Genomic DNA, 18613 nt, shown 5'->3' on the forward strand with positions numbered 1-18613 from the left:
TCGGGCAAGAAACACCGTGGGAACGGTGATGGCAAGAGAGGGACCGAGTCGAAGAAAGATGGGCAACAATCGGGAGAGAAGCCCAAGTGCAAAAACTGCCAGAAGCATCACTTTGGTAAGTGTAGGCTCGGGTCAAACTCACAGTCCCAGTCGAAGTCGTATACTTGTGGACTGTGCAAGTCCAAGGACCACAAGACTGTGGACTGCAAGAAGATAAAAGACGCGACCTGCTACAACTGCAGTGAAAAGGGGCACATTAAAAGTAACTGCCCCAAATTCGCCAAGAAGACAGAAGAAACTAAAAAGAATAACGCTAGAGTCTTCAAGATGGATGTGAAGGAAGCTTTGCAAGACGACAACGTAATCACAGGTACTTTTCTCGTGAATAATATCTTTGCAAGAGTACTTTTCGATTCAGGCGCTGATAAATCCTTCGTAGACCAAAAATTTTGCAAATTGCTGAATATGCCTGTCAAAACCCTAAATGTGAAATATGAGGTAGAGCTAGCAGACGGCACAGTAGAAACCGTCTCCACTGTATTAGATGGATGTATGATATCCATTAAGAACCATTCTTTTCCTCCATCTCTACTTCCCTTTAATCTGGCTGGTTTTGACATAGTTCTGGGTATGGACTGGTTATCCCACAACCAGGCCCAGATCGTCTGCAACAGAAAACAAATAGTGCTAAAGACCTCGACTGGTGAATCGCTCACCATTCGAGGAGATACGTAGTACGGATTGCCCGAGAATGTAACTATGCTCAAAGCTTCTAGATGTTTAAAAAGAGGCTGTGTCATCTACATGGCACAAGTGATTATTGAAGAACCCAAACCAAAGATAGAAGACATTCCAATCATTTCGGAGTATCCAGAAGTTTTCCCCGAAGATCTACCTGGCTTGCCACCAGATAGGCAAGTGGAATTCAGAATAGATATCATCCCTGGAGCAGCTCCCATTGCTAGAGCACCCTACAGGCTAGCACCAACTGAAATGAAGGAATTAAGGACCCAGCTGGATGAACTGCTGGCTAAAGGTTTCATTAAACCGAGTTCATCCCCTTGGGGAGCACCTGTCCTATTTGTTAAGAAGAAGGACGGATCGATGCGTCTGTGCATCGATTATCGTGAACTTAATAAGGTCACGATAAAGAATAGATACCCATTGCCAAGGATCGACGATTTGTTTGATCAGTTGCAAGGGGCTAGCTATTTCTCAAAGATCAACTTAAGGTCGGGCTACCATCAGCTGAAAGTCCGAGATGAAGACGTACACAAAACAACATTTAGGACTCGATACGGTCACTACGAGTTCCTAGTGATGCCTTTTGGGCTCACAAATGCACCGGCTGCGTTCATGGATCTCATGAATCGCGTCTGCAAGCCATACTTAGACAAATTCGTCATCGTATTCATCGACGACATTCTTATCTATTCAAAGAACAAAGCTGACCATGAGAAACACCTACGATGTATTCTCAAATTGCTGCATCGCGAGAAACTCTATGCCAAATTCTCTAAATGCGAATTCTGGCTACGAGAGGTCCAATTTCTTGGACATGTCGTAAGCGAGCGTGGTATCCAGGTGGATCCCGCTAAGGTAGAGGCGGTCATGAATTGGCAAGAGCCAAAGACGCCTACCGAAATTCGAAGTTTCCTGGGGTTGGCAGGATACTACAGAAGATTCATTGAAAATTTCTCAAGGATTGCTGCGCCCTTAACTTCTCTAACCATGAAAAAGATAAAATTTGTTTGGGGCCCTAAACAGCAAGAATCCTTTGATATTCTGAAACAGAGGCTGAGCAATGCTCCTGTGTTGACGCTACCGGAAGGTACCGAAGAGTTCGTAGTTTACTGCGACGCGTCACACACTGGCATGGGGTGTGTGCTCATGCAGAAAGGCAAGGTGATTGCCTATGCTTCGAGACAGTTGAAGGTGCACGAAAATAATTACACCACCCATGACTTGGAGTTGGGTGCCGTTGTGTTCGCACTAAAACTGTGGAGGCATTATCTGTACGGAATCAAGTTTGTGATCTATTCAGATCACAAGAGCCTTCAACATCTGTTCAATCGGAAGGAGCTAAACATGAGGCAACGACATTGGATGGAGACCTTGAATGATTATGATTCTGAGATCAGATACCATCCCGGCAAGGCAAATGTAGTCGCTGATGCCCTGAGCCGGAAAGAAAGGATGAAACTCATCCGCATCAATGCCAAGAGCATTGAAGTCAAGAATAACTTGATTGAAAGGATATTAGCCGCACAACGAGAGGCTGTGTTGGAAGCTAATTATCCTAAAGAAAAGTTAGGAGTAACTGAGGAGCAGTTAACTCTTAGCAACGATGGAATTTTGAGATTGAATGGGCGAATATGGGTTCCTATTTATGGAGGACTACGAGATGTTATCCTCCAGGAAGCCCATAGTTCCAAATATTCTGTCCATCCTGGAGCAGATAAAATGTATCAGGATTTAAAGGCAAATTATTGGTGGATAGGCTTGAAAAAGTCTGTAGCCGCTTATGTAGCCAAATTCTTAACTTGTGCGCAAGTCAAGGCTGAGCATCAAAAGCCATCTGGCTTGCTACAACAGCCTGAACTTCCTGAATGGAAATGGGAGTGTGTAACTATGGATTTTATCACCAAGTTACCAAAGACGAGCAAGGGAAATGACACGATATGGGTTATAGTCGATAGACTGACTAAGTCAGCTCATTTCTTGCCCATCAAGGAGACTTATAGCTCCGACACTTTAGCCCAGTTATACGTTGACAAGATTGTAGCCTTACATGGCATACCTGTGTCTATTATCTCCGATCGAGATACTAGATACACGTCTCATTTCTGGAAAAGTTTCCAGCAATCTTTGGGCACACGTTTGAACTTTAGTACGGCTTACCATCCTCAGACAGACGGTCAGAGTGAGCGTACTATTCAAACGTTAGAAGACATGCTACGGGCATGTGCTATCGATTTAGGTGGTAGTTGGGATAAGAACCTACCACTAATCGAATTCTCCTACAACAATAGCTACCATACCAGCATAAAGGCTGCGCCTTTCGAGGCATTATACGGTAGGAAATGTAGATCGCATGTTTGTTGGGCGGAAGTGGGAGAGGTCCAATTATCAGGACCAGAGATAGTTTTCGAAACAACGGACAAAATTGTCCAGATTCGGGAACGTCTCAAAGCTGCCCGTGATAGGCAGAAAAGTTACGCTGATCCAAAGCGTAAGGATTTTCACTTCGAGGTAGGTGAAAAAGTGTTACTAAAGGTATCACCCTGGAAGGGGGTGATGCGCTTCGGTAAAAAGGGCAAACTGAGCCCGAGATACATAGGACCTTTCGAGGTTGTCGAACGTGTCGGGTCAGTTGCCTATAAATTGAACTTACCAGAAGAGCTCAATGGAATTCACAACGTGTTCCACATCTGCAATCTAAAGAAGTGTTTCGCTGATGAATCATTGGTGATCCCACACACAGATGTGCATATAGATGAGAGCTTGAAGTTTGTGGAGAAGCCTTTGTCGATTGAAGACCGACAAGTAAAGAAGCTTCGAAGGAAACATGTACCGATAGTTAAGGTTAAATGGGATGCCCGAAGAGGTCCCGAATTCACGTGGGAAGTTGAATCCACGATGAAAGAGAAATATCCCTATTTGTTTGAGTAAATCTCGGGTCGAGATTTATTTTAAGGGGGTGAGGATGTAACACCTCGAAATTTTGTGTCCAATAATGTATTGACACGTGTCTTGAGTTTACACGTGGTGTTTAATAATAAATAAAGGACTAAAGTTGACAAACCTTGAAAGTATGTAAATTCGAGGGTTATAAATGTCAACCAAGGGTAAGTATACTGTATAGTAACCCTAAACGATGCTCGTACCTTCAAACGAATAAATCATGGATCGTACGGAAGCGAAACGCGGAAGAAAGTGAGAGATTACAAGCTGCAGGGGTTAACTGTGTCAACATGTTTAATTATACCTCTGAGTGACCCTTTGACGTACCCGAGGCTTTGTAACAGTAAAATACGCTCACTAGAATGTACTATATAAATTCCGCGAAGTTCCGTTTTAAAACGAGAAAGTTATGATCAAATTCGTATGAGAAGGGTTAAAAGCGTCAACAATGAAAGTTAAGGCTTTCCAGATAACTAACAAACTAACCGGGGACTTAACAAGGCGGCGAGGCCCTTAGTTGTAAATAATCGAGGGCCAAATCGCAGAGTTACCCCTTCAAACCCGAAAGTTCAGGTTAATAATTACCAAAGATTTCGTTATTAATTACAAAGATTTAGGCAATGATTATAAAATATTCAAAATCCAGAAAAATTAGACCTAACGCGGGCCGCGTTAAGGTCTTGGGTAAGTTAATGCGGGCCGCGAGCCTTCTGTTTCTACGCGTCTGATTTAAAGATCCAGGCGGCCCACGTACAAGGCTGCCTGATCTCCCATGCGGGCCGCGTGAACCATACAGATGCAGAAAGTATGGGCAGATTCAATGATTTGGCTTGTAGACGAACTTGTGAGCAATCAATGAGGCATGGGTGCCCTCTACCTGACCCCTATCACCTTAGGACACCTGCTGAACATCCATACTCACTTGTAGCCTGAGTTGTAATGATCTAGAGGCCATTTCTTCACTATAAATAGGCCTACATTGTGCATAAGTTCACCACACCTCAAAACACATCTTCTGATCATTCCTGAAGCTCCCAAGTGTTCTTCTATAATCCTAAGTCGTGCACTAAGTCTCTGTAAGTATGCCAAACCTTCTATGGCTTTGTTTTTGCTTAGTTTAGCCTAACAGTCAATCCGTCGTAACTAACGATTGACTTTGCGATAAATCACGAATGGTCCAGTGAATTGACGAATCAAAAGTAGTTATGTGTTGGTAATTATGTGGGTAATAAACCCCTAAAAGGGTTCCCTCTGATCACCACTCTAACTAGTTCAAATGTCGAGTCAAACGTATACTTAAAAAGTCAACAGAAAGCCATTTTTGCGATTCTTGCATAATCAGTAATGTAGGTGATATGAAACCTGTTTTGATGTTCATAAAACAGGATATTAAGTATATAAACTTGTCTAAGCTCGTTTGATTCGGCCATTTGCTATATTAACCCGGTTCGGAGCCGAAAGTCGCAAAAGTTTGACTTTTGTTTTGACTTCAGTTCTGACCCGTTTTAGTGCAATGTAGATATGCCTTAGGACTCTCTTAGGACCAGGTCACGTGATGGTATCACCTTCTGTGACCGGTTCGTTATTTGTCCGAGTCTTTTACGCATTTCCGTTAATTGCTTAAAAGTTGACCGTAACGCCCTTTTCAAAATAAAACGAGTATTTCGGACACGTGAAGGGATCATAACCTTACTTACTAAATTCTAAGCATGTCCCTAAAGTTTCACGTCAATCCGAGGTCTAGAATAGGAGTTATGCTAAATAGCGCAATTAAAGTAAACTTTAGTAATAAACGGCGCGATTAGCATAACGCCTACCTAAACCAAGATTTCGACACCAAGCCTTTTAGTCACAGTTGTAAAATAATATTTTGGGATTTTTAAAGATTTTTAATTAATTTTAACCTGCTCATAACCTGCGGTTATGGCTACGGTTCGGTAAATACCGAATATACCCTTTTCGGCCAAAACTTGAGTTCTACAAGGTCTTTTGACCCGATTCCAGTTGCTACTGATTTTAAATAATAAATAAAGTATTTTAGACTTTATAAACTGCACGGGAAACTCAGATTTCCTGTAGAACTCAGAAAGCTCTTTAAAAGTCCTTAAAATGACCGGAAAACCCCTACGGGGCGTATAATAAACTTAAACTCGTTACGGGCATCACGGAAGGTATCCTACTGATACCACAACCTCTTTAAGGCATATTGACTTAGGAAACAAGTATAGGACTCTTACGGTTACCCGTTGCGCCTTTCGCGCGCACGGTTCGGCTTATGTAACTAGTTTACATAAATTAGCCGATACGGGTCAAACCATATTATTTTGACCCCAAAATCCAGAGTGTGAATATTAAACCCATATAAAACAAGTCTTCGAACTTGTTGGGTCAGAATCACATTCCATTCTCGGTTTTCTCCTTTCACGCGATTAAACCGTATCTATCCCTTGAAACAACCGGTCTAGGCTACGGCTAATATAAAGACCCGTTAGGATTCTAATAGGTTATTTTAAAACCTTCGTTCCAGAATAGGAGCCCCAGTAAAAGATATCTGTGATTTAATCAATTAAGGACAATACTTGCAAAGGTAAATACTTTTAACTTATTTTCCGTATTACGGGCTTGGGTTACGGTATAGATAAAATACCGCTTGATCGAGCATCAAATCTTCCATCGTTTGGTGGTTAATTGAATAATTTGATCGGCTCGTTTAAACAGTCTTGTTACTTAAAAGCCTTTGGGGGGTTAATGACCATGTCCCGGATATCCTAGGCATCATTTTACGAAATGGCCACGACCTCGACATCCGGGTGTAGGCGTACACCCGACATTATGTCTATATTAATAAAAGACGTAACTGTTGGTTTACCCACCTCGGTTTTACGCAGTGTGGCGTGTCTATTGATTTTTGACCCGGACTAGATCCGGGCTACTGAACGCAAAGAAGGAACATGTAATTCGTTCACAAGATTATAATATTAAATAATTCTCCCAAGTTATAAAAGAGTTTATGCCTTGTGCATTCAAATCAATTTTAATAAACATTTTACAAAAGTGTCGGTTGAATGTATTTACCAGTGTAAACTGACGTATTTTCCCCAAAAAGATTAAGTGCAGGTACTAAACGTAATCGGCTGGCTATAGCTCCTTAGCATCTTAAAGAGTCTCGCAAGCTTTTGATGCCATGTCTGTTGAACAATACTTTTTATTATTTTGATCCCCCTTTGGATACCATTCGACTATTTGTGATACATTCGATATTACAATCAAATGTTGAATTATATTTATCTTTATGCTTCCGCTGTGCATTCATATAATTGTGTGGTTTGACTATATTGTTGCCAACTACGTCACGGTAATCCCCCACCGGGCCCACCGGTGATACACGTGGAAATCGGGGTGTGACACATGTAAACTTTCAGTATCAAGTGAACATAACATTCATAAGATGCATATCAATTCTCTCTTTATATTAACAGACTAATAAGATATTGGAAAGTTAATGCATCCACCACAGGAGAATGTGTCTCCTCATCATCAATCATGGATATTTGCAAATATTTTGTGCCACCAATTTTGTCTTATATCGCTTAATTTGATTTCAATTCATGATTCACATAAAAAACTCATTTGTATCCAATATGTCCTACAACTTCAGTTGTAAGGACTGTTGGTCCGAAAACTTTCCATTTTTAATAGAGAATTCAACTCTGCCTCATTTGCGTCTTTCCATTTTGGCCAATCATTTCTCATAGGCAGATCTTAAATTTTGATCCTCATCATTTCAAGCGCTATATTATATACAAAAGTATAACGACGTCGATTTTGTTTCGATTCCATATATTTCATAGACATGATACAATATAATGAGATCTCTTTATTTTCAGGTACCTGAGGTTCTTCTAGAACCATCATGTCTAATGTCTCTTCAGGAGACCCTATTAATATAACCCCGACTTGGCCATCTTAATTACTTGCTCCAACTTTCGAGGAATTTTATTATATGAATCGATTAGTCTACCACGCATTAGACGTGCAATAGACCCATCACAAATATGTGGTTGTCTTACTGGGACACTCATCTTAATTGGAGCATTAGCAGTTGGCATATGTGATATAAATCACCTCTTTAAGGTCAGTGAATGTGTCTGGTAATAGATTCGCTAATCTTTGTAAATAAGTTATTATCTGAACTTCTGGTTCACACTTTTAGTTTTTGAGGATCAATGATAATTCATACCAACTCATTTCTTTTCCAACTTCTTTTTATCTCCCCCTGATGTTGGGAATGTTAATCCATTGATATGGATATCAAATAATTGAGTCGTAATTAAATAACTCGTCAATGGCTCTATTCATTATCATATATTCCCAACCACTTTTCAAGGTCTCATCTTTGTGCATCGTGGTGGATCAATTTCAATATATGTCGCACAACCAAAATCATTAAGGGGACATCTTTGGTTCCTGACCAAAAACCAATGATACGGGGAGAAAGTATTATGACTTGTTGGCTTAATGTGAATTAATGTTGCATGTAAAATAACATGTCCATAACATATGAACTTCTACTCTCATGATCATAGGTTTTGCAACCAATCATAGACGTTTAGCGATCGTCTCAACAAAACATGTATTCCAATGATGATCAATAACTTGGAAATCCAATTCAATATTACAACCGAAATAAATATGTCAATCTGGAATAATATGCTTGTGATCATATTAACTAAGCCATAATCACACAAACTTTAGCTTGTGGATTTGATAACCATTTAGACGATGCATCGATTTAAAACACTAAATGGTATCATGTTGGGATATGCATATCCTTTAATAACTTCCAGAATATTTAGGGATTCTCACCCTACTTTGGTTGTTAAATAATGAATTTCTCTTGAGAGCAAATATTGCATGCTAATTACCAACTTGAAGAATCTTCTAGTATATATTTAAAATAAAATATTTTACTATAATAATTTTTATGTTGTTACCCTTGAGATTTAACCACCCATCTTCCTTACATGTCAACACTTACGCTGTCTTTCATTTTGTTTAATACTAGATTTTTACCCGTGCCACGCGTTGCGGCGGCAACGTCACGTTTATGACTTTGTTACATGCGTGACAATGATGACATAAAGGTGTGGAAAGTCTATAAACTTGAGGGTAAAAAAAAGAAAACCTAAGACCATGGTTATTCCTATTAGTATATATGTATAATGTCCATGCTCCGTGATGGGTAGGTTTTGTCTTTTCTGTTATGACAACAAAACCAAATTTATAAATCTTATAATCTTCCTGTTAACCCATCTGTTACAATTTGTTTTTGTTATAGCGATAATCTAATATTGGGAGTTGAGATATATATACAAAAGTACAAAACAACAAAAAAAGTAATTCGGATGTTCCTTCAACTTTTAGATAACAAAAAAAAAATCTAAGTTGCAACCTAAATAACTTTGGTGTAATTGTACTTCCAGCAATAGTTGTGCCTACAAAGCAACTAGTTGCAATGTGAGAGAACCAGTTGTACCTTGACATTACCATCCAGACCAGTTACAATGTGAGAGAATCAGTTTTTCCTTGACATTACCATCCGGATTGCCCCGCCAAGATGTAGATGACCTCAGTTTCGTTCAAGCCCGCTTGGAGGTATAAATCCCAAATATATTCATTCATATTCTTGCTGAAAAAAAAATTAAGGTTCATTAATAGAACTAAAATCTGTTGATAAATATAATAAAATCACAAAGAAACTCAAGAGATTACCTGAGAAATAAAACTTACTGAGAATGGTAAGAAAAAAACATGAGTAAGTTGAAAATGACCAAAGTGTCAAAAGTTGAAGGCATAGAATTTACCTTTGTGCCTGAAATGTGTGAAAATCAAATTTTTCTCCCAACATGCACCACATCAACAAACTTATATTAAATTCTCCTATGAGACTTTCCCATTTCCATCACTCTCACCATCAGCCACCAAAGTTATTGGTCTCACGTGCAAAACTTCATCTATGATCCCAAAATCCTTAGTGTCTTCTGGGGTTGTATAGTATCTCAATCCATATTACTTTTAATTAGTATAATGCATTTAGTGAATCCCAAAATAAGCATCATATGCAGAAATACATTGGTTGAGAAACTTTCTAAGCTGCAAATCCAAAAATTATTGAAGGAAAGACAGACATACCCATGGTGCATAAAGCCATGAACTAAACGTCACGGCCAAAGCATCAGATAGTTGTTGATAACTCATACAATTTGAGGTCCACTTCACAAACGCCACCGCCTCCACCAGCCATCACATTCTCAGTTTCCTTGTTGTCTGAGCCATCACATTCTAACCTGTTACATCAGAAATAATCAACATGTTAACAGCTAGGGCTGTCGATTTTGTTTGAAACCTTGAACATATGAAAGGCAAAAAAAGAAACCTAATTCGTATCATGTAACGTAACTGGCTGGTCATAGAAGATACGGATTTAATCCAAAGCGAGGATCATTTAACCTTACTTTTACATACGTGCCTCAATGATTTCATATGAACAGTGGCTCTTTTGCTCAAGTTCTTACTCTCTAAAATATTGAGAAGGGTTTTTTTTAAGTCAGTTTAGTGTGTTTTTTGGTGTTTTTTATATCAGAACAGAAGCAATCTGCACTGGTGTTAGGACCGGTTTTGACTCCAAAACGATTGCGAACCAAACGTGCAACGTACGGAATCCGTGCACGAACGTGACCGAACACAAGATCGTACAATTTAACGTGATTCTTATTGATTAGTTTGACAAATACAAGCTCCGAGAATCACCTACGAAGACTTTCTCTCTCTAGACTTTCTCTTTCTAAGCACCAAGCTCCAAGATCTCAAATGAGCAAAAAGTCTTAAAACTAAAGCCTAAAGCTCCTATTTATAGGCACAAGGTTATAAGGGATTTCCCCTTATTTACAAGATTGCCACCTTGCCCTTTTAACTACATCAAGTAACATAACGTCTAGATCTCTTCTATTTCGACTACGGTTTTGATTGACGGAGGCGATAGACATACTGCACTAATAGACTCCCCCTTGGATATTGCCGCAGTCAATCTCGTAGCATCTTGTCTTTTCTCTCTCTCTTTGAGTCTTCTTGAAACTTTGACGGTATCAGCAACCATAGACTCCCTCTTTCTCAAACAGAATCCCCGTGGATCTGTCTTCGGGCTTCAGTTACTCATCCTCTCGCTTACACTCTTTTTCTTCAGGCTCCCCCTTTCGTCAAGCTTCCGTGCTTTTGGGATCGACACCTGGCTTTCCGGATACAAGCTCCCCCTTGCGTTTAACTTGTCTTCAGACTCCCCATTAGACTCAGCTGTCGGGATCGTAATCCGGAATACCATCTGCAGATCTCATACATTTATAAGTAAAACATTTTGAACCTACAGGATTTATAACCTGGCTCTCTCAACATATGCTATAATATTTTTACAGTAAAAGCATTTTCAGTTGTCCAGGAATCGTAGCCTGGCACTTTTAAAACATTTCCACTTCCCCTATCAACAAACTTCATAAATTTGACGATTTAAGCAACCAAGAACTAAACATAGCTCTTAAATATGATTTTAACAATTAAGAATCCAACTCCCTCACAGATTATCATCCAAGTCCAACTTAATGACCTCGGACATATCACAAACTGTTTTTGCTTTTATAAATTTCAAGTTTCAACTTAATGAACTTGTTTATTTTCAGAAACACGATCAGCATACTTAGAATTTGAAACTCAACTCTCGGACATCGGTTGTCGAAAATAAAGTGGAAACAAAATCTTTTTGAATTTTACAAAGTTTATGCTAAAACACTCCGAAAATCTTTTTGTAATTTTTCTTTAATGAAAAGCAGTAAAGAAATATTTACAGACAATATTTTTGTTTGAGTTCGTGTCAGCGGATCATATCAGTTATGACAAATCACTAGCACCGTTGAGCTATAAACACTTTAAGTTCTAAGCAATTCACTTAGATTGTCAGTATATTGATCCACTTAAATTTTCACACAAACTTCAATTGATTCGAGATACGGAATTAGTGTTTTAAGAACTTAAACTTATTCGCGTATCCCACCTCAGAATATACTCCCGTATCAAAATTCCCTAGATTCAGTCTTACAGGTGAGTATACCAATTTGATATCTGTTCTCTGGGTTTGTGCGAGACCTTGAGAGCTCAGGTATGAACTACCCTTCAGTCAAAGAGATGAAGGCTCGACTTTAGGTGTGTTCCCTTTAGGGAATCTTTTCTTCAACTGCAATTGATTCATATCTTTCGATATTTTTCAATTTTTATGCAGAGGGTAAGCTTTTAAAGTGCATAAAGTATTATACGAGGTCTAGGCCATTGCTTTCGCAAAATCAGAAGACCAGGTATAATACCCCAGATATCAAACAGTATAAAGACCTAGTATCTCAGAATCAGGCAACCTATCAAACAAGATTTCGGGGGTTACCCATATATCCGAGAGATGTTCCCCACGAGATAAGTAAAGTATTGATATTTAGGTTTATATCTCGAAAACAATCTACTAAATGTGTAAAAATTACTGGCATATCATCAGTGAGACCGTTTATCACATTTAAACATTCTATTTCTTTAGTGTACTGTGATTGTCTACTAATGTACTATCATTTCCTCTTTTTACACAAAACTCAATTTTGAATTTTATCATGTTTTTGGCTTTTTCAAATTTTCTAATGTTTTTGTCTTTTCTGACAATTTCTTACTCCCCCTAAAATGCAAAACCATTTAAAGAAAATTTGACAAACTGACACTGATAGCTTTATCTCGCCATCCATTTTCTGCTTCTCATGCTCTGTTTTACAGAAAATATAACGTACCCCCATGATTTACAACACATTGATTTTTTACAGTTTGAAAACCGTTTTTCAATCTTGTGAAATTAATCATGTTTTTCAGCCGTGAGGGTTTCGGCATATTCCTTTTAATTTTTTTTCAAAAAAAAAATTTAACAATTTAAATCAATTACTTCCTGTTTTTAACCACGGACACAGGATTTTCTCCTCATGTGCCAGGATGTTCCGGTATTCATGTTGAACTTGAATTGGCCCCTGAACACCTGCACAAGCAAATGAATTTGATTAGTTTTGAATTGGAACTCAATCCATACTGGATTTAGGTTTACCAAATTCATCAACATATGACATGAACGACCTTTCACAATTTCTTTATATTTAAACACTTTTATAAAAATTTTATCTGAAAATGTAACTTTCTTTGATTTTTTTACCGTTTGATTAACCAGTTTTTCCTTCTTTATTCTCTCTTTTGTCCTCAGATTTGTATATGATGAATTCGTTTTACTTGACTGATTATTCTTTGGAGAGCAAAACAATTTATCTGGCTCATCTGTTGTATCCGAGGACAAAATCTTTTTCTAAATACTCTCTCGCTTTCTTTCTTTTCTTTATTGAGGATATATCCGAGGACAAAATCTTTTCTAAATACTCTCTCGCTTTCTTTCTCAGTCTATCTTTCTGCTCTTGTGATAATTTCACTTTCTGTTCTTTGGGCTTTTCTTCAAATTTGACTTTTTTCTTCACCATTCTATGAGATTCAGCTCTCGATCTTCTCTTTGATCTCATTGGGCAATCTCTGGAAATATGACCTTTGATTTGACATTCATAGCATCTTCTCGTCTCATATTTCTGATTCTGGCAGTTAACAGCAATGTGTCCTTCAAAACCACATTTGTAACACACCCTGTTATCGTACCATTCTCCACTTTCAAACCAAACACTCAAATCATAACACTGATTTGATTTGTAATACTCATCATTTCTCTGTTTTCTATCATTGTAATGATTTGTCTTTGAAGAATCTTCATTCCATCTTCTCCTGTAAGCTTGATTTGACTTTTGAGCACTGTGGTCAAACCTGCACCACTTATTATCAACTTTTTGTGAGTTTTTATAAAGATTGGATGATTGAACTGATGATCTTTTATTGTTACTTTGAAAATTTTTAGAATTTTGGTTTTGTTTTTGTTCCACATTCTTCTTAAAAGGTTTTTGCGTTGAGCATTCACCATTTTCAGTAGATTGTAAAACAGTTTCTTGAAATTTTTCTTTTAGTTTCAAAAATATTTTCTTTTTATCACTTTCATCAGCAAATTTATCATCACAATCTTCAATTATGACATCATCATAATTTGTGACATTGTCACTTATTGGAGTTTTCACTGAGGGAGTTTTGTTTTTCGTGTTATCTGGTACAATCGTCTTTGTTTTGCCCTTTCCTGACAGTTGATACCCAATACCACGGTTACAAAATTCATGTTCATCCTCCCCAGTTTCTTCATTTGTATTGATTGGTTTTGGAACTATATTATCATGCATTAAAGACGAAGCAACAAAACCTTTCAATTTATTTTCCAAATCTTCAATTTTATTTTTAGCGATCTCAGCATCTTGTTCAAGTTTTGTGATTTTTTCAGGATGTGAGTTTATTATAATTTGTTTTTCAAAAACATTTTTATTTAAAACTAATTTTTCATTTTCTAAAATTTTTATTTGATTTTTCAAATCATTTTCTAATTTTATAAAATTTTTGTTTTCTAATGTCAAACTTTCCACATCTCCCAACAGTTTGACATTTTTAGATGTTGATTTTTCACAATTTGAGCACACGGGTTCAGAACTTGAAGTTTCATTTGTTGATGCACTTGATTCTTTGACTTCACCGTTCTGTGACAACTCAGTTGACTCATCTTGTTTAGATTTATCTTGGTGAGCATTGTCAACATGTTTTTTCTCGAATTCTTCATTCTTTGAAGTTGAATCTGTCTTGAATGTAGCTGCAGAAAAAATTTTAATAAAATCAAGAGGATTCATATTTTCATCTATATAACAACCCCTCTTAAAACATATTTCATAACATATTTTGCTTCAAAACATATTTTGATTCTTCTACTTATTTCAAGAACCACATCCAAACTTATTTTATCTAGGTTCTTTTCCATTTCTTTTATCAAATCTTTCTTTTTCTTATTAATTTCGTAATTGTGTGTATCAAGCTTTTTGAAGAATTCATGTAGAGAAAAACTTGAAAATCTAGAATCCTTCTTCAATTCAATCAAAAATTCATCCCACTCTAAAAGTAAAGCTTCTGCAAATTTTGATACCCAGCACCTGTCATTCTTATTTCGTACCTTTTTAAATTGTTAAGTAATTCATCATACCGTTTTTCCAACTCATTCAACGTTTCATATTTTTTACACAAAAATATTAAAATCTTTTAACCCAAGCATTCTTTTTCTCATCTTCTTTCCTGTATTCCCAATACATATCAAACCAATAATTTATTCTTCCAAGTTTATCGTTTTCCTTTTCATCAAACATTTTAACCACAATTTCTTTGTTAAATGACTTGGTTCAAAAATTGCTTTTTAGCTCAAAGTCCACAAAATTTCAACTTCTTGATATTTGCACCTTGTAAATCACCTCGAATCACCTGCAAACAAACAAACAAATAAACAATCAGTTTAAAAACGAACTGAATATGTGAAAGTGTGTGACGGAGGAATTGATCTAGGACTCGTGTTAAAGACTCGCGGCTTTTTGGTACGACGATAATGCTGTTCGGATGGAATCTTTGTATATGAATGGGCCTAAAAATGGACTGATGTGATACACTTTTTGGATGGGCTTAGAATGATTTGGGCCGAGTGAATCTTAAGCAAACTGATGGATTAGATATACTCTAAATGGGCCGCTAAACAATGTCTACAATTGGACCTCCACTATTTTGCCATACCACTTTATTGAACCAACAATTATATGATTGGGCCGATGGACATAAGATGCATACTATAAACTTTGAACAAGATAGACTGACAACATTCTGTGATAAGTCTGATACAAAATGATACTACTCGAAATCTGATTGGGCCTCCCTTATTACATGCAACCTTAACCGACAAAATGAATGTGATCTGATTGGACCTCCCTTATCACTCGCTGATTGGACCGAGAATTAAGTGGGCTTCACTTGACTTTATTAAGAACAAAATGTGATTGGACCGAACCTCTTGTTTACATACAAACTGATATTATTAAATGCAATTAGCCGACAACTTTAATAAAGTTACATGCACATCGAACTGTTATAGGGCCGCATGAATTGGACTTCAAACACAAGATGTAATTTGACAACAAACATTTCTTGGGTCAAACAAGATGTAATAAATGGACCTGAAGTTTTGATACGACCTGAATTGCAATCTCAAACGATTTGAACTTTGTTTCAAACGAAATGGACTTCTCTCAAATGAAATGGACTTTCATACGAAATGATCTTTGTTTCAAACGAAATGGACTCATTTCATGCGAAATGGAATCTGCTCAAGCGAAATGGACCTGAATTCAAGCGAAATGGGTTGATTTCGTACGAAATGGTTTGATTTGGTGCGAAATGGATTGATTTCGTACGAAATGGATTTTTTTCACGCGATTTCAGACCAAAAAACTTAGATTTATCCTGAACGGCTTTGAATTAAGATTTGAAACTTTGTAGGGTTGTAGATCAGGTGTTTTCGCACAACATATCAAAAAATCAGTTAATTTGGACCGTAAAAACCCGTTCAATTTTGCAAAATTCAGTTGAAAACGTGAAAGAAATGTAGAAGTGAAGAAATTTAGCAAATCTGAATGAAATTTGGATCTGAATTCGATGAAATCCTGTGCGATTCAGTGTATTTGATCCGTGCAATCGACCTCCTGCTCTGATACCACTTGTTAGGACCGGTTTTGGCTCCGAAACGATTACGAACCGAACGTGCGACGTGCGGAATCCGTGCATGAACGTGACCGAACACAAGATCGTACAATTTAACATGATTCTTATTGATCAGTTTGACAAATACAAGCTCCGAGAATCACCTACGAAGACTTTTTCTCTCTAGACTTTCTCTCTCTAAGCACCAAGCTCCAAGTTCTCAAATGAGCAAAAAGTCTTAAAACTAAAGCCTAAAGCTCCTATTTATAGGCACAAGGTTATAAGGGATTTCCCCTTATTTACAAGATTGCCACCTTGCCCTTTAACTACATCAAGTAACATAACGTCTAGATCTCTTTTATTTCGACTACGGTTTTGATTGACGGAGGCGATAGACATACTGCACTAACAACTGGTTTTGACTATTTTAAGTTGAACCTGATTTTGTTTCTTTTCCACTTGAATATTGAATCCTTCATTGTCTGTGTGTTTTGTATTTAGCTATAAAGAGTGTTTAACTACTCTAATTTGGGCTTGTAAGTTTGACCCATGTTCAAAATGACCAAAAGTCAGGTCTTTTGTCATGGGTCATCTCGTCACGACATTGTTTATAAGGCATTATAGATTAACAAAATATTATTGGAGAAGATTCTTATTTATTATTGGAGTTATTCCATAATATATATATATATATATATATATATATATATATATATATATATATATATATATATATATATATATATATATATATATATGATAGTTGCTTACTGAACAAAGCAAATATATGGAATGGAAGTGTTGTGCCCAAATGTTAATTCTGTAGTACCTTGCAAAACGAATTATAAGGTCGCAATTGAACAGATAGAGAAAGTTCGAATTGACGTAACATGTAAGCTATTGCAGCCTAACTTTGATGGTGAAAACGATTAGTAGATCATCAAAGGGAACTACAACTAAAGCTATCATCATAAACTTCCAAATCTGCTTAGAAATACAGAGAAAAAAAGACATATCTAACCAGCTAATTACAACCCTAAAGAATTGCAATCCAATTAAATCAAAATAAAGAAAAAACCTTGTTTTGACCTTACCGCTTCAGATTTCGATTGGATCCACCAAAACAAAGAGAATGAAAATAGAAAGACAACAAAATTTGAGAAATATGCATGGAACGAAGCAGATCTAATACCTTAGCTGCCTTATGAACAACGTCCAGGCAAATCGTTGTAGTTTTCTTGGTCCAATGTGAACAGTACTCATCGAAAAAGCGGTAATACGCTCCATCTCCATGATCCGATGCTGATTTTCACAAACCTAAGACTGAATTTTTCATCGTTCCTGGTTTGTAGAGGATGATGCAAGGATAAAGGAACGTACATTTAGGTTTAGTGCAGAAGAAGAGAAACACGTTTAGATCCACATTCCAAGCCTCCATGGTGGTGGTTGTGTAACCCTAGACAGAGAAAGAAAACAACTGTTGTGCGTGAAGACGAAGGACTTTTCTGTAATTATGTAGGTGTACTGTTGCACCGACCATGCTCTTTAAGATTATATAAATTTGGCAACGTCAAAAGTTTCTTAATGGGGTGACTAGTTACTAGGCATCTTTGCAACATATAAAACTTTAGTGTCCAAATTCTAAACACCCAAAACACTTCTGTAGCTAAGAATTTCATATTTATTATTATAATAATAACTAGTAAAATTTTTAAATTTTGTTATTAGACCCATTGTGGGTGAAAACGGGTCATATCATATTGGATTTGGTTAACCCACACATATTTTTACTTGCTTTCAACCCATCTGTCCCCACAAGTTTTTTTTTTGCTCCGTTTCATTAGACTTGTTGTGGATCAAAACAGGTCTGATCAGATTGTATCTAGTTAAACCCCCCCCCCCCCCCCCACACACACACACACACACATTATTGTAAAAAAAGTTAAAAGTGTGAGAAATGTGAGAAATATTGTGGAGATGACATGTGTCCTAAATCTAAATTAATTAAAAAGGGTAAACAAGTAATTTTATCATTAATTCAATTAAATAAAAACTTCCCATAACCGCCACCTTAATTATAGGAACTGGATTTTTTTAAAAGATCTCTATAAACACCATTCAGCAAGTATATAACACTATTCAGCAAGTATATAACACCATTCAG

This window comes from Helianthus annuus, chromosome 1 (genome assembly GCF_002127325.2).
Source record: "Helianthus annuus cultivar XRQ/B chromosome 1, HanXRQr2.0-SUNRISE, whole genome shotgun sequence".
NCBI classification, from domain to species: Eukaryota; Viridiplantae; Streptophyta; class Magnoliopsida; order Asterales; family Asteraceae; genus Helianthus; species Helianthus annuus.